At 37.7% G+C, this 20,879-nt stretch overlaps 1 long non-coding RNA gene across 18 annotated transcripts in view; it reads right to left on the reverse strand.

Annotated features, from left to right (window-relative positions):
* LOC139046208 (uncharacterized) overlaps positions 1-20,879 on the reverse strand; it is a 150,277-nt gene that overhangs the window by 49,062 nt on the left and 80,336 nt on the right. For 17 of the 18 annotated variants that reach the window (XR_011505951.1, XR_011505950.1, XR_011505953.1 and 14 more), the window contains one exon: positions 13,571-13,611. The exons of the other annotated variant lie outside the window; for it this stretch is intronic. This is a non-coding gene — a long non-coding RNA (uncharacterized lncRNA). The remainder of the gene's footprint in view (positions 1-13,570; positions 13,612-20,879) is intronic. 18 annotated transcript variants of the gene reach the window in all.

Here is a 20,879-nt window from a genome sequence, read left to right on the forward strand (position 1 = left end):
GGACATACAACATTGTATTAGTTTTAGGTATACAACATAATGATTTGATATTTGTCTCTATTGTGAAATAATCAACCACAAGTTTAGTTAACATCCATCACCACACAAAGTTACAAATTCTTTTTCTTGTGATGAGAACTTTCAGATCTACTCTCTTAGCAACTTTCAAATATACAATACAGTATTATTGACTCTAGTCACCATGCTGTATGTTACATCTCCAGGACTCATTTATCTTATAACTGCAAGTTTGTACTGTTTGACCACCTTCACCCATTTCGCCTACCCTCCACCTCTGGCAACCACCATTCTGTTCTCTGTACCTATGAGTTTGGTTTATTTGTTTTTTTAGATTCCACATATAAGTGAGATCATACGGTGTTTCTCTTTCTCTCTCTGACATTTCACCTAGCATAATGCCCTTGAGATCCATCAATGTTGTTGCAAATGACAGAATTTTCTTCTTTTTTATGGCTGAATAATATTTCATTGTGTGTATATACATATATACGTATTATGTCTTGGCTATGGTTAGTAAAGCTGCAAGGAAAACAGAGGTGCAGATATCTTTGCAAATAGTGTTTTCATTTTCTTCAGATAAATACCCAGAAGCGGAATTGCTGGATCACATGGTAGTTCTATTTTTGATGTTTTGAGGAACCTCCATACTGTTTTCTGTAGTGGCTGCACCAATTTACATTCCCACCAACAGAGCACAAGAGTTCTCTTTCCTCTGTATCCTCATCAACACTTGCTGCTTGTTATCTTTTTCATAATAGGGCTTCTAACAGGCATGAGATGATATCTCACTGTGGTTTGGGTTTACATTTCTCTGATGATGAGTGATGTTGAATACCTTTTCATGCACCTGTTGACCATTTTTATGTCTTCTTTGGGAAAATGTCTATTCAGATCCTCTGCCCAATTTTAATCCGATTGCTTGCTTGTTTGGTTTTTTCTATTGAATTGTATGAGTTCTTTATATATTTTGGATATTAACTTTTTATCAAATATATAATTTACAAATAATTTCTCCCATTCAATAAGTTGCCTTTTCATTTTTTTGTTGGTTTCATTTGCTCTGCAGAAGCTTTTTAGTTTGGTGTAGTCCCATTGTTTAGTTTTGCTCTTGTTGCCTTTGCTTTTGGTCTTGAATCCAAAAAACGATTGCTAAGACAGATGTCAAGGAGCTTATCCCCTATGTTTTCTTCTCGGAGTTTTATGGTTTCAGGTCTTATGTTCAAGTCTTTAATCCATTTTGAGTTGACATTTGTATATGGTGTAAGATAGTGGTCCAGTTTCCTTCTTTTGCATGTGACTGTCCAGTTTTCCAAACACCATTTATTAAAGAGACTATCCTTTCCCCACTATATTCTTGGGTCTTTTGTCAAATGCATGTTTATAAGGTCTTTATCAAAGAGAGTTAACGTTCTGATAAATGGGCACCAGAATGATGATTTTTGTCTTTTTTTGCAGGAGTGAAAGATGTTAAAAGCTTACTATTTTAAATGAAGAAAAAAATCAACAAGAGAGTTTGAGTAGGAAGATAGTCAACTTTTAAGTATATGATTAAAAACTCTTAGAAACAATCTATATACTTAAAGATACCTAGAAATATGCAATATAATCTTATTTACCTTAGTTTCTAAGGATTTATTCTAATTAGTAAGTTAAAGGTAGAAGTTGTACTATTCGAAATATCTAACAGCTCATTCCTCCTGTTAATGTTATGGGATGGAGTATCGTTACTATTATGTGGAACTTGAAACGCTAACCCAGAGAAAAGAAAAATTCCATGAAAAACTTAGTTTTATGATTGAATCACACAATTAGCATATAAATTTATGATGCTAAAAAGGCAATATTGTTATGGATCAGTACACTGGCCTTATTAACATTTCTATTTAAATTAAAACTTTTCATTAGATTACCTTAGCTTTTTTATCTCTACAATTAATACGGAAACACAGAAGAAATGAATCATGATCACATGCCTTCGGATTTCCTGAAAGTGGAGATAACATCTGATCAGTTTTGTTCACCAATGTATTCTTTTTGCTGAACACATGGTAAGAGTGCAATAAAGTTTTGTTGAATACACGAACAGAGTAAGAAACTGGAGACAGCTGAGAATATAAAAAATGTTATCCTCAATCTTCTTGGAAGACCTTGTTAATTTGTGATGACCTGAAAATTTTCCAAAAAAAGGAAAATACACAAGTCTCTTTCATGATTGTATTATGTTTAGAGATGCCAAATTTTTATGAAGCATTTTGAAAGCATTTTTTTCCCTAGGTAGAATAAATTTGGATTTAACATATGAAATGATGTCTTAGAAATGTCTCTCTTATTCTTTATTCCTGGAGGATATTTTAAATAGATTAAGGAGTGTGGTGATAGCCTTTATTAAGCATGGAATGATGATCTATTGACCTGCTCTTATCAGGAACAAAGACATTTTCATCTGTACTTTAATTTGTCTAGATTGGCAATGAACAATAAGAGAAAAAGAACAAGAAAGACAACACTGACTTCTCCAGGCTCTGAGTTTAGAACAGATGAAATGATTATTTAGTATAAATTGAGGGATTCCCTACGTTTTAAGATAGAAAAAAATGTTGGAAGTATAACCATAATGACCCCGGGGTAATTTACAATTTAAAGCAATTCAAAAAGTGGAAGAAATTATGTAGCAAAATAGTGAGAAATGAGATTCAAATCTCAGTTTACTTGCTTTGGAGCCATGCAATTTTATGAAGTGACTCAGTCTCTCTGGATCTTAGTTACATCACTTATAAAACGAGGATGTGAATAGCCCTATTGCATAAAGGCTATTGTGAGGATTAAGTAAGGTCATTTAAATAAGGGACTAGTACCATGCCTGGCATATGGGAGGTGCCCAATAAATGTAAGCACCCTTTTTTGTTCCTTCAGAAACGTGGGGAAATTTTGAAGGAAGCCAGCTTAGACACTCCTGCTAGGAAAGCACTTAAAGGAACGTGAGGCTAAGCAATCTTGTAAAACTATTGCAATCTTTGGCATCTTTTAGCCAGATGCTAGAGCACTCTTATGAAAGTTTTTAATTGAAATAGAAATGTTACTAAGCCCAATGCACTGAGCCACAACAATGCTGCCTTTTTAGCATCTAGTGAGTTGTGTTTGGAAAAAGTGAGAGATATAGAATTTCCCACAGACCTAAATTTCTCTAGCTAAGTGTCACACTAATGGTTTGACTGGCGTAGAGTAGAAAAGGAAAGAAGCATCACTGAAGATCTCTGCCAAGAGCCTCTCTGAGATAGAGGCCATGCCTTTGTTCTAACAAGCTCCTCAGGTGATTATTATGTACGGTAAGGTCTGAGATGCAGCGGTCTCCAGAATAATTTTCCTGAGCCCTGCAGTAGCCCATTTTTATTATTTTTTTGAAGAGAGAGAGCTCCTTAGTGGGTTGAGCTTCACCATTGAAAAGGCAACATATTCTTCTCACTTTTTTTCCTTAGGGCACAGTATTCATATGGTATAATTCTAAATAACAGACTACTGGGGAGAGAGATTGTTTTCAATGCTTGGACCATTAGGAGCCTCATCCTATATTTTTTCTCATCTTCCCAGAGTGGTTCCCTTGTGCAGCTGGGGAGGAAGGTTTAGGGAGAACTGAGCTGAATCCCAAAGCACCTTCAAATCGCAAATTAGAGACTCAGACTAGGCTCAATTTAAATAAAAATGAACCAGACTTAAAGACAGACTTGTTGAGATTGATGTGGGCTGAAGAGTCTTGCCTAGCCTTCATTTTCAGCAAGAAGGTACCTTTCTTGTACAATTGATGGACATGCTTCATGACTTGCAGACTGACTTCTATTTTTTAACTGTTAGTTTAGCTGTTACTATTTTACCAATTCTCAGATCCATTCTCATGCGGTTAATAATGCCAGAGAGCAGCTGTGTTAAGGCTGAGGCTGTCTCCCAACTTCACCAGCCTTTGAGGTCACCAGCTATAAGTAGTTCAAAGGGATTCTGCTCCCTTCAAGGGCTGATGGTTCCCCCACCTGTTATACAATTAAGGCAGTTCCCAACTTCGTTTGCCAATATAGCCTTTCTACATTTATTTCTTTTATTGTTCTTTCTTCTGTTTTTCCAATGAATATTGCCGTTGTCTTTTCTTGCTATTATTCATCTAACTTAACCTCTCTGATTAAAATTCTTTCCAGGATCACATCACACACTGCTAATTTTTATATGATTCTCGTCTAATGGTTCAACCAATGAGCTGCTCCTGCCTTGTAAAGATCAGCCCTGGAGGCTTCCTCATGAGTAACATCATTTCCTTCTCCAGCCACTCTGGTGTAATTTCAGCCTATAGATAAGTTCTCCATTGTCAGTATTTAAAGATTTCCAAGTTTTGTCCCTTAGGAGGGAAGACACAAAATAGGAAAAGAGAGCCAAGGACAATATAAGAACACAAGAACAAACAAGTACGTACTTTTGACGGTCCATCAAATATGCTAGCAATGCCCTGATCTAGTGTTCATGAATTTGATATCAATTATGACATTTTGATGTTCCAAATCAAAGATGTGGCTAAGATCATGGTTATTATAGAGACCTCAAAAAGAATGGCTGAGCTTCAGTGAGTTCTTTGTAGCATCAATGAAAGACACATGAAAAAGAAAGGCATTTAAGGGGCTCAATATTTCATTCAGAGAATTTTTTTTCCCAAGAATTTTTGAGGTCCAGGTTTATGTTCTTTCATGCCTGATATGAATAATTCCTTCTTATTAATGTTAAATGCAATTCAATTTTAAAGAATTCCTAATGTTATCACTTTTGTTTGTCTATGTGCTTCCCCAAGCTTTCAGAGTTTTATTATTTGGTTGTAAATTTGGACTAATTTGTAAAAGTGATCAATCAATAATGTCACAGGTACAGAAAAAGTGAGCGAATTCTGCTTATCAACCAGCCATATTTGGACTTTATAGCATTTTAGACTGGGGAGAAATGTTACTCATTGTAAGTGGAGTTTCAACCAGGAGTGCACTTCCATTGGCTGTTGGCTCTTACAAACTGTAAGTGCATATCTTAGAAGAGAGACACTTAAGTTAGGGACAGAAACCAAAAATGAACAAACGGAAAGCTCAGCAAATACCTGGTACAATCTGCAAGCGAATTCTAGCACTCTTCCTTTGTCCATTCAGAAACTGAGGTTTCTGACTCAATCACCTTATCTGAATGGGGGCTTCCTACTTTGATATTCGTTTGGGAGAGAGGTGGTTCATGCTAACCCATAAACTTCAAGAAAAATTTCCCTACAGAAGTATACCTGCCATATTTTTCTCTCTCCTCCCCACCATTCACATAGATCTTGATGAATATACACAACACACACACACAATATTATATTTGCTTTCTATTGATGCATAATAAATTCTCACAAACTTAGCACCTTATACAGCACTTATCTATCATCTCACAGTTTCTGTGGGACAGGAGTTCAGGCTCAGCTTAGCTTGCTGTTCTCTGACTCTCACATGGCTTGAGATTTTATCCTATCTCTGGCTGACTTCAAAGATGCTTGTATTAACTTCTGATCCTCCTATGTTCCTTTCTCAATTTTGGGATTCTGTTCCTCTTCCTAGAACAAGTCTTGTCTTTCCCTCTCCGTCATGCTTATTTTGTCCTTCAGGTCTTCCCTGATCAAGTGCCCTTTTTAACAGCCTTTCCGCTGTGTCATTATGTCTCAGTTTCTTTGCTCTTCTGCATTTCCCTTTAGACTCTAAGCTGTGTGACAGCAGAAACCAAATCTACCTTGTTCTCAGTGACATCTTTAGTACCATTACACATATTTTCTAAAAAATCTCTGATATACTGGTTCCAAAAATTCTGATGCAATTTAAGAAAATGGATTTTGTTTTATGGTAAATCAAAGCATGGGGGCTTTTATTTTTTTCAATCCAGGAGATCAGTGTGTAGTTCCCAGGTCAAAGAGAGTGCTGTTTTGATTTACTGTTTTCAGTGTAAAGCTGCTTCCCATGCTCAAAATTTTATAAATATAAAGGTGGAAATTGCATATTAGAAGCAAGTTCTTTTTAATAAGCCCATAGAATGGTTGTTTAATTGCATATTGGGTGAGATTTCCAACCTTTGTAATATTATGAGAGAAATGTGAATTCCATAAAATGAAAGCATTTTATTCTATGTTTGAACCTCCACAGGATCTATCTACTTTTGTCTGCATTATTGCTTTATTAAAAATTCAGATAAATGTGCTTAACGCATTTTTACCACTTTTATGAGAAAAATATGTATTTTCATCAGAAAAAAAGTACAAATATTTGTTCATCTCTTTTAGGCATTAATACTTCATTTGCATTTATTTTGAAATTTTTGTCAGACAATGTACTTCTTTCCATGTGAGATATGCAATACTAGATGGAATTTACCATTAGAATTTTGGAAACTCTTTTCTTAAATAAAACCAGTTAAACTAGTACAATCAATTTGCAACCATTTTTTTCATTTTCATTCTAGTAAAGTTGAAGATATATATATTCTCAAACCCAGCAATTCAGTTCTAATTATATACACCACAAAAAGGCATGCGTAGATATACTAGGATAATATGCGCCAATGCTATAGCATCCTTATTCATAATAGCCCAAAACTGTGAGCAATCAAAATGTTCATCAGCAACAGAATGGAAAAGTAAATTAAAGTGTATTCATACAGTGGATTATTAACAGCAATCAAAACTAATGAACTACAGATATACCCAGCAGCATGGAGAAATCTTAAAAGCCTAACATTGAGGGAAAGAAGTCATACCAAAGAAATATACACTGTATTATTGCATTTATATAGAGTTCACAACAGGCAAAACTGAATTATATTATTTAGTGATACATTTTCAGGTGCTAAACCATAAAGAAGAACAAGGATAGTATTACTGTACCGTCCAGACAGAGTGGGAGGGAAGGTGTTATAATTGGGCAGGCTGTTGGCAAAGTTGTATTTTGTAACCTGGAGGTGGTTACAGAGATGTTTGCTTTATTATAATTCATTAATCTATTGACTTATGTTTTCTATACTTTTCTTTATATTTGCATATTTTGCAATAAAAGGAGGATAAGACCACGTAAAATTTCATTTCTGTTTGTTGTAAGTCCAGAGCTGTTGAAAGTTGAGCTGGACTTACCAATGCCTATCACAATACTAATCCATACTTACCACTGAGGGAGCAAATGACTTTATTGAGGGAAAAGAAGATAGAGTTTGTTTTGGCTACAAAAGAGTCAACTTTCTTCATTAGCAAGATGTATAAAATACTAGTTTTCCGTTTATGGGTTTTCCATTCAGGCTGGGTAGAGCCAGTGAAAAATTTTTTTCCCTGTGAATAGTGGTCAGTTTTGAAAACTAAGACCATAGAATAGAGCCTTGTTTTTATACAAAGTTAACATGGCTAGTCACTTTAGTGCCTGATATTCCTTTTATTATTATCACGTTCTAAGGAAATCTTTAATTCCTTCAGACACAAGAAGGAACAGTTTTGACATCTTTATTTCATTAGCCATTCAGTATCCATAATAAGTTATAGAGCAGTCATAACCATGTGTGAATGACTTGATGAGAACCTTGTACTGCTTCTTACTTTCTGTAAGACTGAAGAACAAACCGATTAATTGATTAAATAGTTATTAATTGACCAGCAGCTCTGTTGTAGCTCACAGTGCTTGGAGCTCAGAAGATGAACATAAAGATGATATGCTTTCTGTCCTTAACTTACTTAAAATATTTGTTTCTTGGGGCCAGCCCCATGGCCGAGTGGTTAAGTTCACGTGCTCTGCTTCAGAGGCCTAGGGTTTCAGTGGTTCTGATCCTGGGTGTGGACATGACACTCCTTATCAAGCCATGCTGAGGTGGTGCCCCACATAGCACAACCAGAAGGACCTACAACTAGAATATACAACTATGTACCGGGGGTCTTCAGGGAGAAAGAAAAAAAAAAAAGATTGGCAACAGATATTAGCTCAGGTGTCAATCTTTAAAAAAAAAAATGGTTTCTTATTAGGTAGGATTTTGAAATTTAGTATTTTAACTGTGGTTCATTCAACTGTTCCAATTTAATTAAAAGAGGTACATTGTTGGCTCCATTTAATTTTAATTGTTTTCTACATCCATCTGAATTGTATATTTCTTACTCAATATTAGCTGCCTTAAATGATTGGGTCCCTTAGTTTACCTTAGACTGAAGGAGAAAAATGTTGTTAGGTAAGGAAAACAAAAGTTCATGGATTTGAGAAATATTTAGGAAGTTTGGCTGGAAGAAGGAGGGAAAGAGATGGTACATTCACTTTTGGACAGGTGGCCTTTCAGATAGCTGTGAGACATCCAAGCAGAGAAATTGAGTAGTTTAATATGTAGGACTGACTGAAACTCATCAAAAAGACAAATAGTTGATGACTTATTCCTTGGATTGGATTCTCCCACATGAAGATGGTAAATGAAGCTACAAGCATCTAGATAGTAATTAAAGCTATACATGATATTCCTCAGAAAGAATGTATAGAATGATAAAAGCAGAGGCCTAAGAGATAGTCTTAAAGACACTAATATTCAGGGAAATGGCAGTAGAAGAGGAGTCTACAAAGAAAATGACAGAGGGTTGTATTATTGAACCAAGAAAATTGTGCTCAAAGAGGAGGAATTAGTCAGCAATACCAAGTCCTAGAAGTAAAATAAGATAAGAGTGGATCTAGAAACAAGGTGTTTATTGATGACCCTTACAAGAACAGCTTCAGGAAATTCTTGGGGGCGGTTTCCAGATTGCAATGGATTGAAGAATGCATGAAAAGTGAAGGAACGGCAAAACAATGACTCTAGGACATTTTTTTTTTGAGAAGTTTGCCTATGAAAGGAAGAGAGAAGACGGTAGCTAAAGAGTGACTTGAGGATGGGTTGTTGGTTTGTTTTTAAAATTGTAGAGACTTAGAGATTTTGAAATAATATTATTTGAGAGAGAGCCAGTTAGAAACATAGGAATCTGAAAAAAGGGAAGAAAGACAGGATTGTCAAGGAACTATGGCCCTTGAAAATCCAAGATGGGCAGGAGGGAAAAGAAGGTTGGAGGGCAGGATCCACAGATGCACGGATTGGCCTCGCATACAAGGAATAACACCTCTACACTTGTGATGGAAGATTTGGAAGCAGTGGGTGCTGATGTGCATTAGCTTGTACTGCTTGGATAATGGCTTCTGTTTTGTGAAGAGATAATAAACTGAGGATAAAAAGGTAGCTAGCGTAGAGGAGAATAAAGGTAGTAACTATGTTTCGAATAATGGGAAGGAGAGCTAGGGAACTAAGGAGGAAGTGATCCAATCTTGAGGTTTTTCCAGGAAGGTGTGATATGGAAGGAAAATTTGGTAAGGAATTTGAGGCAAAAGGAGAGGTTGAAGTGGTGGACCACGGAGTCTAAGTCAGTCTGGAATTAGATAGATCAGGGTTGATAGAGACCCACAATTTTCAGGATGAAAGGATTAAAGGTCTTAAGCAGTTTGGAGAATGGGAAAGACTGAATGAGACCAGGAAGGAGAAGAAGTTGTTGCCAGGGAGAGAAATTAATGTACCAGTTCTAGGTGATAACAAGTTTCAAGTTTGTACACAGTAACTGCTGGCCAAAATGGAAAGTGAGAAGATCTACCATATTGGCCTGTACATCTCTCAATCTGCCATCTTGGTTTTTCTGTACATCTTTATCTTCAAGTATTTGTTGGTCCCTTTTTGCCTTCACCTACAATATGCACTTCTTCCTTTATCTGTCTATTCAAAATCTACCCAAACTTCATGAGTCAAGACAAACCTCATTCAAGCCTTTCCTCATTAACTCAACCCACTGGGATTACTTCCTATTATGAATGCATAATGTTCAATGTGTTTCCCTCGCTGGCCCCCATCAGTTACCAGGTGTGCTGCAAAAGCTGCATTTCCCACTAGCCCTGTTGTTCAGACCAGCATACCTTTGCTCCTGTGTCTGCCTGTCTGGAAAGCCTGTCACCTTTTCCTTCTCTATCTAACTCCATCCACTTTCTGAGCTACATGCCCTGTCTTCTGCTCTTTTCATTGCCTATGCATACATCTATTTCAGCACTTACTGCATTATGTTCACATTAAACTTTTTATATTTTATATCTTACAAGCCTGTATACTTCTTCAAACAAGTTTTTAATTTTATTTATTCCAGTGCCAAGTTCTATGCCTGGTACAGAACAGATGTTCAATATATGTTTATGGAAGTGAATTGAAGTAAAGCCTTGTTCAGTCTCTGAGTGCCTACGTGACCCAGACAAGTTGCATTCACTTTTCCAGCCTCTGTCTTCCCTGGGAAGGGAGAAGACATCTCAGAGTTGTTGAGGAGTTAGGTGAGATACCTAATGGAAAGGAAGCCTCTAGTCTAGTATTGGCAGAAAGAAGACTGTAGTGTATGTTTCCAACTTAGGTCTAGCCTACTTTGTGCCACCTTGCATTTTTTAATTGATATTTAACATATGTATTGCCATTTGACAATTTTATAAGAATGTCTTGATTCATCAACAGATAAAGTTTCTTGAAGATAGGGATTATATAGTACACTGGCTGTATATTTCACATTACCTAGCATATATTAAGAATATGAATAAATACTTATGAATGATGAATATTAAACATTAACAAACAAATAAACTACTTTCATAGATTCTGTTTGATGTCCTACCTCTGAGACAAATGAGGCAGGATGATTAAAAATTTTCTTCTTTAAAGAAGGACAGAGTTACATATAAATATACCTGTATTCAATGACACAAATCAACCATAACCAACCACTAAGTGAATAGGGGTTGAAAGCATGACCTGAAATTTGTATACTGTAAACAGAATGCTTTCTTCATTCACTGACTACAAGCCAAACTGCATCTAATGTAGCCTGTATAATTTGTGGTGCGGGAAAATTCTACTCTGGGCTACTCACCACACAAGGAGACAAGACCAACTACATGGATTGAATGACATCAGATACACAGATTGCTTATATGACAACTGAATCATTAAATCCCTCTCCTCCGTGTTCATAGGAATGTTCTAGCATTATGCAGACATAGCATTTAGCTGCACATTATGTTGAAATTTAAAACAGACAAAAGCCTTGATATAGATGACCTACATCAAATAGTGCTGTTTTCCTCATATAAATGTATATCGTTTTTCTTAAAAATTGTATTCTCCACTATTTAGAAGTTTCTTGGTTAAGATAGCAAACTTTATTTCAAAGCTGCTGGTAGAAAGATTTATAACATCTTATTATACAGAAAGAAACTGAAGGAAGAAAGGAATGTCAAATAATAACGTAATAGCACATGTGTAGAAATATACTTGTTCCTCAGTTCTAGCCATTCAGAAAGAAGGCAGGCGCAACCCTCACTCATCAAGTCCATTCCTTTATCCTGTCAATTTAATATGGTACTGATCAGGAAGTTTTGAATAATACGCATGTCACAACCTCAGAGTGGAGAGCTGATTTGACTTGTCTATTTGTTTGTACATATTTTGAATTTTTTAAAATGACACAATACAACTTGAAAGAGAAACATTTGATTGCAGGAGTTCGTATGTACTCTTTAGATGTTTTCATAAACCTTCTTCATCTATATTTTCGGCAATTTTTCTTGGACGTCTAACAAATACTGAAATCAGTTTGCCTCTCTACTTACCCTTTCATAATGTTCGTGACACAATCCTATGTAATTTGACACCTTGGAACTTTAAACAGACTCAGAATCTTTTGGACCTTCTAGCCATCATCAATTCACACAGTGTGCAGTAAATCCAGCTCAAAATAAACAACACAGATGGAATCGAAGCTTATAGTACAATGTCAGCAGTATCCACAGATTGACAGAGCTAGTTAGGCTGCCAGATGCACAGAATGTTGTTCTATCTACTTGTTCTTTATAACTGGACTTGATGGAGTACATCAGTGTCAAACTCCTTGCTGGTTTCCACACGCACACGCACAGAAACGCACCCGCATAAACACGCACATTCCTGCGCTCTATATCAACGGCGCCATCTGCTCTCAGTTTTACATGTGGTAGCTAACTAACTATCCTACTGTGCCTGGGTCTCACCGACTGCTTTCCCTGGAAACAAATGACAACAGTTTTTATCTTGTGCCCTCCTTGGCATTATAAAATAAGGCTCTTAACATTTCCATACGCATATATTTTACATGCATTTTTTTAAATTCTGTTCTCCGTTTTATTTACTGATTCCCCAGAGAATGGCAATATCTCTTTTTATATCTCCCCCAAATCGAGATTTTTCCTATGAAACTTCACATACTGAGATTGTTTCTTCTAACTGAGATTTACATAAAAGCAATATATATAAAAGCCCTGGGCCCTGGGATCATTTTGCTCTCTCTACACTATTTTGTAGGGTGCTACATGCTACTTGCAAAATGGATATGTGAGAGTTCAACAGAACAAGACATTCATTCTTTTCCACTACCTTTCTATAAAATTCCACTGGCAATAATGACTGTGACGAGAATGTTAAGATGAGGGAGTAGGATGAACATGAAATACCTTCATACACAAGAATCTTACCTGCTGCAGAGAGCCCATGTGTTATCTGTCCCCAAATGCAGAATTTCTGCCTTGACCTCTTTGCCATCTCATGTGAGATATAGACATGCAGTAAGATGTAAAAAGGGTTGATCACTTTTTTAACTGACAACATTCAATTGTAATATCTTTTCAAAGCAATACATCCATGTTGACTGGGAGTATGAAATGTCAAAAGAAGGATGTATGGAATGAAAAGACAGAAAGACGACCCTGGTTCTGGTCGTACCAAATATCTTTTTCTGACCCATTTCCATGTCTGGCACCTGTCTTTATGACAATCTTTCCAGAAGATCTACAGAAATTATACTTACCTTCTGGTAACTAGGTAACATAATCTCCTGGAGGCTAGCTAATTGCAGCCCACGATAACCTCACATACAGTAACTGTTAAATTTTTCATTTCTTTCAAATTATTATGGATCAGTGGAGAGGGTATTGATTTTATTCATTAACGGATTCCCAGTCTGTTCCAAGGTTAATGATTACATGTATCTCAATTACATCCTTAACAGGCTATACTGTGTGGTTTGTTTTAACTGCTTCATATATTGTGTGTCTTCCTCAGCTGAAAGTTTTAGCACTTCATGAACTAACGTATCTTTCTCCTCCTCTTCCTAAAACAGCCAACCTGCTTTGGATGGAACATAACAAGGCAGGACAAAAATGAATTATAAAAGCTTTTTACAGGATTCTCCGAGAACTACAGTGAAACAGTTTATTTCAGTCAGGTAAGTAGTCAGCAATCCATTCACATTGAAAATATTTACAATATGGAGCTGGGGTCACTCCTTTCTCTTGGTATTTTACACCACCTTTCCTATGTAGGAGATGGGAGGCACTTTTTTTTAACTCTGGTCTTTTGAATACACACAATGCAATATCTTAGGATAGTAGAAGCAAAATATATATTTGTAAATTACCTGTAATCCTTCCAATAGAAGCTGGACACACAGTAACTGCTCTGAAAAACCAAAAAATATTAAATAATTCAAAATATAATATTCACATGACACTCTTTAGGATGACAAGTCCAATGAGTCACAGGTACCCTTTCTATTTTGGCCACGGATAGTCAGGCAAGGGGACAGAGAGACCCACTGCAGGCATTCCAGCACAGAGAACACATCCATCAGTCAGAGGGCAACACAGTGATTATGACAAGAAGACAATTATTTATTCTAGTCCTTCTATTTCCTTTTTAGCCACTTGCTATTGCCTCCGACCCTACTTGCCTCTGTATATTTAAGCCAAGCAAACTTCTACTGTGTCCTGAACTAGAATCGTTGATTCTGGGATCAATCTAATCTTGCTTTTTTTTCTTGATGATAAAGCTCTGCTTCTTGCACATAGTACTGTAGAGTCCATAGCAGGAATTACATTTTAAAGAATGTTATCACTTTTACTATCCACTTGTATTCTGAACAAGCAAAGCACGAGACTCCCCTCCTTTCTGGAACCCCCAAGATTCTGACAGAGTTTGGGGACTCAGAAGCCAAATGGGAATCATCAGGAGGAGAGACTTCAGTTATACAATCCATTAAATAAAACAATAGAGCCTGCAGCTGAGCTATTAAAAAGAGTAGAGCAATTTTTATTTCAATGGCTACATTTTATTTCCTCTTCTGAGTGACTGTTAACAAAGGGCCGCTGAAAGGACTGGATAAAAAGCCGGCGTCAGATGCAGGATCCATGAGTTAAACAACATTATTAGATACAATTTCATAAAATCTAGTTGCTTTTTTGCTACTAGAAATCATGTCCTTTTGTCAACTTGTGGTCACATCAGCACTTCTGCTGATATAATTTGCTCCAGCTGCAGAGCATAGCTGGCCTGCAAATCAAGAACCAGAATGAGGACAGGCAGGAATAACTCAATGGCTTGGATAATGTGCAAATCACTACACTTCTTGCTATTAGTCTACTTTTTTTCAGAATATTTGGAAGAGGAAAGATTTATCTTTAGCAAAGCAGCCAATCAGCCACCCTCTTAAGAACTGGTTTGTCTGGTTATCTTCTCCTGATGCCTGACCCTCGTGCAGCGGTGCTCTGTAATCAGGATGTTATGTATTTAAAAAAACAAGAACACAAAACTTCCATAAACTGCCAGTCTGAACACCTAATGTCAAATAGCTCCTGGTTTTGCTCTCTTGCCCTAAAAGAAATGTTCTTTAGATTTAAAAATATTTCTGAGCACCTCTGTTTATCATATTTGCATTTCAAGTGCTTCTATCTGGCCTGGAAGGTACACGTTTACAAAATAATGCACATCATTTCAGTGTCAACAAATTGCTATAAACGGCTTAGTTCAAGACACAAAAAGATCCAGTCAAAAACGAAATAAAATACACCTTATTGATTTATGCATGAGTAAAAATGGTAGAGGCTTAACTAGTAATTCGGCATTGAACTTCAGACAGCTCTGTTTGCTTGATTAGAAACTCTATTGATTTATATGGAAATCAATTAGAACTGGATCCCACATTTCAAATGCAGCTATAATTGAATACTCAACAATCACTCATGTACGAAAGAAAAGCAGTTTCTAAAGAAAAGCAAAGCCCACTTACTCCTGCACATCTGAGGAAATCATTGTATATAGCAAGCAAATAAGAGAGAACAAACAATAGCATATACAGCTGGAAGAGCTGAATCAGTGTCCCTAATAACAAGAACGGCTTATCAAGTGTGCAAAGGCAGCACCAGCCTGTTGTTCACCAGTGCAAGGGAGCTGCAACTCTTTTCCTGGTGTGGCAACCCTCCAGGACCAGGTGCAATTCTAACTGCAAACTCATTAGGTGACCTGTCACCTTCTAAAATCCAATGCTGCAGCAAGTACCCACAGCCAAAGCTATGGTTGGAATATTGTCCGTGTTTCTTTGTAAACTTGACCTGGGAAATTTCACGACTACTAAACGTGCTTTTAGACACTTTTGTTTGAGAAAGGACAAAGAGAAGGAATGTGCCACATACCTGTGGCACCAAATCTGTTTTCCTTTTGGCAGAATTGCACACTGAGATGGGGATCAGTCCCATGCCTTTTTCTCTTCTTCTTTTATAATACGTGGCAGAGGTGAATTTGTCAAAACACAGGGCTCTGTTTACTCCTTAGATTAGAATGGAAGTAATGACGTTTCCTGAAATGTATGCAGGTGATTTCCTCCCATCCTGAAGGCTTTAGAAGTTTGCCCTTGCTAGATGAGACCAGGAAAGCCCATGGGCTCCAGTCCATCCAAGCACGTTTTAGTTTCCGGTTGGAGTCGATGAGAGCCAACCTTTTGCATTTTTCAGATATATTATATGCAAACTTTTATTGTTGCTGTCTTCTGGGAGGGTGGCAAAACTAGGGTTTATTTAAAATAGAATCATATTTTATCATGATATTGACTAGCAAACATGCAATGTTTAACTATTACATCAAGCAACTCTCTTTGTTCAAAGGAGAAACAAAGAGATTGAATTGCAAGACTTTTTACCCGTCTGGGGAAATAAAAACACCCTCTTAGCAGAAGAAAAACGTTTTTCGAAATGAATTTTGACATGTCTAATCATACTCTTTCAATCCCGCCCTTACCTGGCATCCTTACATGTGGGGCTAGGTACAAAAGGTAGGACAAAGGAGGAGAGCCTGAAATCTGTGCGGTGGCTCTTTAATGAGATCAGTTCTTTTACGGTTCCATGTTTGTTCTTAGCCCAGAGCAAGCCCTTCTTCTATCATCATTAAAGCATAAACTGGTTGTAGCAGTGAGCAAAATGTGTGGGGCACTTTTAAAATGACTGTACATACAGACATGTTTTAAGGCCACCAAATTGCTACTTCTCTGTCAGATCTTAGATGCTCATCTGGTATCCTAAATTTGTGTCTAGACAGGGAATAGTAACAAAATACAAACAATAAAAAAACGTGTTTCTGGCTTTTTCTTTCATTTTTCAAAAGGAAAAGCATAATTTACTCTATCCACACTGAAGTTAGAAAGAAGGTATTCTTTCTAAAACCTCTCTTTCTGTATCCTCTGGATTGCTTGTGTTGGCACAAATCAAGCAGAAGAATATATGTGGCATTGAACGTCCACCGTATCACTCTAATAGTTTCCTTAACAATATGGTTTCAAACATATTGGACTTGGAAGTTGCATCATCCAGCAAATATACAAAGAATCCTTTTTTTTTTTTAGTGAGGAAGATTCGCGCTGAGCTAACATCTGTTGCCAGTCGTCTTCTTCTTTTGTTTGGGGAAAATTAGCCCTAAACTAACATCTGCCCCAGTCCTCCTCCACTTTGTATGTGGGATACCTCCAGGGCATGACTGATGAGTGGAGCAGGTCTGCACCCAGGATCCAAACCCACTAACCGGCGCTGCTGAAGTGGAGCGTGTGGAACTCCAACCACTCGGCCGTGGGGCCAGCCCCCAAAGAATCTTCTTGAACATGGAATATACTGTTATTCAGGTCTGTTTTATGAGGTGTTAACCTAGCATGGGGAAGATAAGTTAAAGCAGTCTCATCCCACCAGATTCAAAGAATCATAGTTCAAATATTAATATCCAACACCTGACCAGCTCGTGTGCTATTTTGCCAGTCTCTTTTGCTGGCAGTTGGCCTCTTTTGTAAAAGATAAAGATTTCTGCAACAACAAAACCTCTGCATAAATTTTAATTTTATTGCATTTTCTTGCTAGGCCCTACATGCTATCTTCTAACATATATGTCTATGGAATACCAGATGATGTTGGAAAAGGGAAAAACACATTGGAATATTTTTGAATATTTTGAGGGTTAACAGAGACAGTCAACCTTAGTGTATCACAAAACTATTGAAACAAATTTAATTGCTGAAATAAATCTAAATGGATAAAAAGCAAAAGAATAAAATAAAAGAAGAGGAAGAAGAAAGAAAGAAAACAGAATGAGAGAGAGAGACAGAGAAGAGAAAACATAAAACCTTGGAACAATTTCTGTTACTTTATCTAATGTTTTGTCTGCTTTAAACAGATTAGTGAGTCACTGTCTTTTCGTTTGGTTTTATAGGAAATTCTGTTGACTTAAAACTCTACCGCCAACATAGACAGCAATACCACAAGTATAGTTTTATGACAAAAACATTTAAAGCAGAAAAAAAATCATTTCAGAGTCATTCATGTTATTGAGGATGACTGAATTTTCACAAAACATTCCCAAGGACTCACTGAGAGTCCAGGAGCCAGTTGTTTCTCTGGGAGATCCGGTCAGCCCAAGGCAATCCTACTGTGAAACGCAGGGGCATGCAGACTTGGCTTAGACAGCTGGTAAGTGAAACCAGTGATTGTATTTCCAAATCTTTCATATGTGGGTTTTCCTTAGAACAATGCATATTTGTAAAGTTATAGAAAATACACACACAACACACAAATTTGAGTACTACGGTGTGTTGTCATCTCATCGACCATGAATCTACCAATTCTATCTAACGCTTGTACTTGTTTTTTGTTGGTGGTGTTTGTTTTCAAGTGTGGACGCAAACCTCATAAAATGGAGAATAACTGGGTTTACTTGGGATATAGTATGTGCTCTATGAAGCAAGAATTTATAGAAAACTCTTGCTCCCCTGCTGGATTGTGAGGCTGACGAAAACACAGATTGTGTCCTGCTTAGATATGCATGTCCTGGTGAACAGCAGAGTTCCTTGCACATAGCAGAATGAGTGAACATTTGCAGAGTTAAAGTGGAATCCAATTGAATTATAATGGTAGTAAGATGGCAGTTATTTGACAATTCTCTAAAACAGACACGGCTGATAAATAGACAATTTCTAGCATCAAATGGATTAAAGAAAGATGAGTTTGTATCTTTATGTTAGAAGATCCTAATTCTTTTTCACCTTGGATTTTCAAATACCTGTGTAGTTTCAACATCACTGACCCCATTGATCATGGTTTTTTGGGTAATGATAGTAATTATCATTCACTTGGTTTCAACCCTGTTCTAGGCTCTACAGTAGATATTTTATACACATTATTTTACTTCTTGCAACAGCAACCCCTTGAAATAATCATATTTAGTCCCATTTTTTTCAATGAGGAGATTAAAATCCAGAGAGATGTTGAATGACTGCTCAGAGTGTGTGACTGAGAAATGGCCCCCCAAAAGATGAGATGACCTAACCTCTAGAACCTGTGCATGTTAGCTTATCTGGGAAGGAAAAAAAAAGGATCTGTGTAGATGTGATATGATTAAGTTAAAGATCTTGAGATGGGGAAGTTATTCCAGATTACCCAAATGGCCCCTACATACAATGAAATGTATCCTTATAAGGAAGGCAGAAGGAGATTTTACACACCCACGGAGGGTGGGGCGGAGACGGAGGGAGAGCTTGGAGCGATGCAGCCACGAACCAAGGAATTCCAACAGCCACCAGCAGATCTAAGAGGTGAGAAGTGGATTCCCCTAGAGCCTCTGGGGGGAGCACAGTCCCACTGACATCTTGATTTTGGCCCAGCAATACTTATTTCAGACTTCAGACCTCCAAACCTGTGAGAAATTAAATTTCTGTTGTGATCTTTTTTTTCTGCTGAGCAAGAGTCACCCTGAGCTAACATCCATTGCCAATCTTCCTCTTTGTTTTGGCTTGAAGAAGATTAACCTCTGACCCAACTTCTGTGCCAGTCTTCCTTTATTTTGTACGTGGGATGCCTCCACAGCATAACTGATGATTGGAAGAGGTCTGTGCCTGGGATCCAAACCCCCAAACCTGGGCCACTGAAGCAGAGCACATGGAACTTTACCCATTCAGCCACAGGGCCCGCCCCCAATTTTTGTTGTTTTAAATTGCTAAGTTTGTGATACTTTGTTACAGGGGGCTTGGGAAACTAATGCACAGTTACAGTACTTTGGCAGTAACAATGTTAGAATTTGGACATCCTGTGTAAGTGTTCTACCACTACATTACAAATTATCACAAATTTAGCAGCTTAAAGTAACATCCATTTATTATCTCACAGTTCTGTAGGTCAGATGTTCAGGTGGGCTCCACTGCAATTTTTTCTTAGGGTCTCACCAGGCTGAAATCAACACGTTAGCTGTGTTGAGATCTTACCTGGAGGGGCTGGGAGGAATCACCTGGGTAGGTTGGGCCCACCTGGATAATCGCCCCATCTTAAGGTCACTTCATCTGTAATATTACTTAAATCTGCAAAATTCTGTTTACCACGTAACATAACCCCCAGAGAGTAACACCAGGGGCAGAGCTCACGGGTGACTACTCTCTCGTGTCTAATGACTCTAAAGCCCATGCTCTTTTATCTGCCATACCAAAACACACTGTCTTCCAAAACACTTTGTCTCCAGGGCTCTTTAGAAAACATCCACAACAGCTCATTCATGAACATAATGTTTGCGTGAGGCACTTGTCCTTGGAGCCAAAATTCCTTTGCACCTGTTTCTATTTACACTTGTCACAGTAACTTGCATCAACGGTTCATGACTTAATCTACGGAGTCTTTCCCACTTCCCTGCCTAAAAGTGTGCACAAGCAATAGGGTGACTCCTGGAGGAAGAGCAAGGAGGAGAGTCAAAGGAGTCAAAGGGGTCAGGGGTAGGATTGCAGGAGATAGACGAGCATTCTCCCAGAGACCTACAGAAGTAAGATATATAATGTCCCCTAGTTGGTACCCTGGCCAGATCTCTCAGTCCCCTTTGCCCATGATATGTGCTCCATCTTCTGTATGTTTTGCTTCTAATATCTCTCAGAGGATTGCACTGGGGTTGCTGGAGCCACGTTGCTCTTCTGGGGAGCTAGCTAGAAATGCCTGGGAGTTTGTGTCTCCCTTGGGTGACCCATAGACTGTCTGGTAAAGAGATAGAAGGCCCAGTTCCTTTGCCTTGAGACATGACAAACTGATTTGCAATTTATGCTCCACAGCTTTTTCTGGCTGAGCCTGGAATTCCACCTGATAGTGCCCCTTTTCTCAGTTCTTCTCTCCCACCCCCCCCCCCCCATTCTGAACTCCTTTAGTCATTTCTCCCATGAGCGCTGCCTTAATAAATCACTTTCACTTGACTCCTTGGCTCAGGTTTTCCTTCTGGGATGACCTGACCTAAGACACTTTGGGCACTTTTCTGGAGCCAGGAACATTATGGGCTGACTACTCCAAAAATCTCTACCTGGCAGGAATGGAAATTGTCTAGGCTGTTTTGAGTGAGTAGTGAATACTGCATGGTCATTGCCTGGCAGCTAGCTTCTCTGTTCTCAACCATAT

This window comes from Equus asinus, chromosome 9 (genome assembly GCF_041296235.1).
Source record: "Equus asinus isolate D_3611 breed Donkey chromosome 9, EquAss-T2T_v2, whole genome shotgun sequence".
Lineage (NCBI taxonomy): Eukaryota > Metazoa > Chordata > Mammalia > Perissodactyla > Equidae > Equus > Equus asinus.